Source organism: Mugil cephalus, chromosome 8 (genome assembly GCF_022458985.1).
Source record: "Mugil cephalus isolate CIBA_MC_2020 chromosome 8, CIBA_Mcephalus_1.1, whole genome shotgun sequence".
NCBI classification, from domain to species: domain Eukaryota; kingdom Metazoa; phylum Chordata; class Actinopteri; order Mugiliformes; family Mugilidae; genus Mugil; species Mugil cephalus.
In genome coordinates, this window is record NC_061777.1 from 4008194 (window position 1) to 4012558 (window position 4365).

The window sequence follows — 4365 nt, forward strand, 5'->3', positions numbered from 1 at the left end:
CTTAAGGTATATATATAGATACGGATATATGTAGATAGATAAAGTTGTCCTTTGACAGATTATATCTTGAGATCGCAGGTTCTCCCCCAGGCAGACGCCAGAATTTGTGACGAAAAAAAAAGAAAGACTTTGAAAGATAATAAAAAAAAATAATAATTCAGTAGACTGTCACACAACACCGCTAGGTCAGAGACAGACGGGATCTGAAATAATGCTGCAGACTGATCCCAAACATGCAGACAGAATCTTTAGTTTTAACTAGGATAAAAAAAAATAAATAAAAAAATGAAGTCTACATATCTTGAATGCGTCAGATGTAAAGTCGGAATCCAGGACAAAAAGCGTGCATTCTGCTGGTCACGGCTTCCCCGTGCACTTAAATGACCTGAGCTGTCGTTAGTACGCCCTGTGCTTTCCCTCAGACAGATGTTTAACTGTTTGATTGGAACATTCATTATATTCGAAAAGATGCCTGTGCATTTTTTTTTTTTTTAAACCCCAGACAACAAACCTGATGCCTGTGCTGGTTCAGTCCGGGGTAAACAGAGGACCACACAGTGTAAATGGAATCTAATCAAAACAGATGGAAACAAATCACAAGGGCTGCACGCTGCCTTTTAACTTTACTGAATGCAGATAGGGAAAGCCGTGAAGCTGGTTCATATCTGGGAGGCCTGAACTCATTCAAAGAAGGGGGGTTGTTTTTTGGAGGGGGGGCAAACAAACCCAGGCTGAAAACAACTTTGAATGCAGCATAAGTGCCTGAGTGGCACATGTTTATTCATGAGAACGGCGGATCGGTGCATAACGGTTCATTGTGAAAACGCTTGGTATCGGAGAGGAGCGTTGTTTGAGGATTGTCACCACGAAAAATGATGAAAATATTTCCCCTCTAGGCAAATAAAAGGCTGACACTAAGAATTCTTTATTTATTTGCTCCTTCTCACTTCTCTTGTCAATGCCCTCCACTGTTTAGCATTTGAATCACTCCAAAGCAGGCAATCGCTTCCCCCAAAGTCCTCGTGTTTATGAAAACACAAGTTTCCAAGCGCCTGCAGTGAATTTATATTTGATGCATCTCACTCCCTTGGCAACGTGCCCCTCCACAAGCTTTCCATGGAGGTTTGCCCCCACCCCAGTTTCCACAGTGCAGGCTGATTGATTTGCTCTTTAATGGCTTCCTGTGTTGGGCATGGCCTACGACGAACATCTGTAAGGGCGGACTGGGCACGCCGGGTCTGTTTAACTCTGCTGCGCTCATCTGCGGTGTAGTAAAGTGAGGTATCTGCCTTTTCTGTGGCCTGCGAGAATGACGTGCTTCATTATAAAAAGAACTGACGGCAATGAAAAGTGAACCGTGCGCCCCAACAGCCGCCGGTCGCTGAGTGGATTACAGCGCCCCGGGGACTGAAGTTTGAGCCTCTGATGTCGATGACTGAGAAGGGGGAACAATAATAGTTGGCCGGTGAGTGATAAACTTATACTGAGTGTTAACGTCAAGAGTAGTTTGTGTTTGAGAAGTCACTTCCACGAGTCCAGACAGAGGCTGAAGAGCAGCTTTGGGATGTTTTTCTGCTTGACATCGACAACACTGCTTAAAACCCAATTACGCTTGAGAATCTTTATTTAAAACCTGTGGAAGCAAATAACAGGAAATTAGAAATACAACAAGGGGGGTTTTCATAATGAGTAATTACACAGAAATATTAGGTTTCTTTTATCTGTAAAATCTCAGATAAACATCACATGTACCTTGTTTTTACAGCTTCCTTTATTGCACTGAGTGCACCCTCACGGGGCGGTATCTGTGTTATCCTCAAGCTCGGGTCCTCTACCAGAGGCCTGGGAGTTTCAGGGTTCTACACAGCTGCTCCTACGACTGTGCTCTTCTGGACTGAGGCTTCAGGGGTTGTTCCTGGGATCTGTTGGAGCCACTCTCCCAGTTTGGGGGGTCACTGCCCCGAGTGCTGGTGACCACGCTCATCTTAACCTTCCACATCTGTTCCAGCTGCTCCTTCAACCCTTGGTACTTCTCAACCTTTTCGTGTTCCTTCTTTCTGATGTTGGTGTCAGCAGGTATCACCACATCTGTCACCACCATTGTGTCCGGTTGCTTCGCGAGGACCTGTTTGTCAGCCGGGAAGCTGAAATCCGAAGCGGAAGAACCTTGGACCTGTTGTTCTCCACCACGTTCTGTGGTGTGGCCCACTGGAACTTGGGTACTTCTACTCCACACTGGGTACAGATGTTCCTGCACAGTAGCCCAGTTACTTGGTTGTACCATAAGACCCCCTCAGAAGACCCATGTCCACTGTGGGCGAGAGGCGCGGTACATCCTGGACAGGTCTCCAGTCTACCTCAGGTCTCAGGGCTAACATAAAAAGATGTACAAACATTCACACTCACACACTCTACAGTCAATTTACAATCTCCAATGAACCTTACGAGCATGTCTTGGAGGAAGCCTGGAGAGAACCCACACAGACACAGGGAGAACATGCAAACTCCACACAGACACCAAGAACCTTCTTGTCGTGAGGGATCAGTGCCAACCACCAACACCGCTGCTTTAAAACGAATAATTAATTAAAACTGGAATACTTTTGAATACATTCATGTAGCACCCACCTAGACCAGACCAGGCACCCCCACCACATAGTAATGACACTGCTTGATGGCAGCAGGATGCAGCCTGACACAGACACACACACAAAAAAACAAAATAAACGTGAAGAACAGCACAAGGTGTTGGCCTCCAAATTCACTAGATCACAAACCGGCCAAGTATCTGTGGGATGATTCACAGAGGCCCCTCCCCTCAAAGGCCCCCACTAACACCATTCTGATGCTAGACACCACAGGACACCCTCAGAAGACTTATGTCCATTCTCTGATGAGTCACAACTGTTTTGGAGGCACAAAGGAGACCTACACAACATAAGGAAGGTGGTCATAATGTTATGCCAGATTGGTGGATGTTGATGCTTTTCTATGGGTCTTTGAAAAAACAATGAGAGAACTACTGGCTGTGTAAGATCATTTTTTTTAATTAGGACTGTCCCAGCAATACCAAATAAAAGTATAACAGTATGCATTTTTTAATAAAATAAATAAATAAAGGCTCTTGTTTCGTTTTGTTTTATCTGCTTTAGGATTAGTCGAGTTTGTTCACATCTTCACCCAGAAACAGAACTCTAAGTTTGGGCATATGCCCTAATCTGAAAATCAATCTTCATTTCAACCTACGCCTTTAAATTAGGAGTCAACATCAGAAGGAGCTGCTCGCCCGTGAGTTATTAGGAGGCGAGGGACAAAGCACACCTGCAACGCTGGAGTTGACATGAAACAAAAAAAAAAAGCACACCCAAAACAAAGGCCTCATCCAAAAGCCACTTCAGAAGCCTTTCTTCATAATCCAGGGACGTAGGACAGATCTGAGAAATGGGGAAAAAGTCCCACGTGAAAGCAACAGGTTTCCACAGAGCACATTAGTATTTACTTGTGTCTGAACGTGATTGAACTAATTACGCCGGGTTGTTGAGATGTTAAGCGAGCGTAAACATTCGGGGTTGGAACAGGCCCCCATGGAGATGAAAACCCCTCCACTTTCATCCAAACGCAATTAATCAGCATCCCAGTCTGCAAACAGACGCAGCAGCGTGCTCCATTGCCTCTCTGGTAAGCACTAACTGACACATGAAAGCAGGGAAATTTGCACCCAGTTAGGAGATTACAACAGCAAGTGAGTCAAATCGGAGCCGACGCTGCAGAAAGACCTCAGACACCGACGCGGGGGGAGGCTTACCAGCCTTTTGTGAGGGGATCAGGACACGTTTCATTACCAGGTAACAACGAGAAGGAAGCGAATGCGTGCATACTTTATTTATGCCTGTGTAGAAAACGGAGCTGGTTTTAATGTGAAAAACAATCCTTGAGGCATGACAGAGCAGCAACAGCGAGGGTCTGCAGGATCTAGAAATGGATACAGCGTTGCACAACGGCAAGTTGAGGAACAGTTTGCACATGCAGCAAAGACTTCAAAGCCTTCCCTGTGCAGCAAGCCAGGTTATTTCAATTAGTGTCCAACAGGAACCCTTCTTCTTTCCCCAGCTGGACCCCCACCTATCACTCACAGGGATCAGCCACACGGGGCCCTGTCACCCCGTTTCCCTTCACCCCCCTGACCGGGCTTTGTTTTGGGAAAGGAGGAGCGAGTCAGGTTCAAAGTAGGGGAGAAGGCCGCGGGGGAAACCCGAGACGACGGCCCGTCCGACGCGGCATGCCGGGCTGAAGAGGAGGTTATTCTCCTCCGATTCTTTCATTTCACAGCTCTAAACCGTAGCGTGGACAAACAGAGCGCACAGC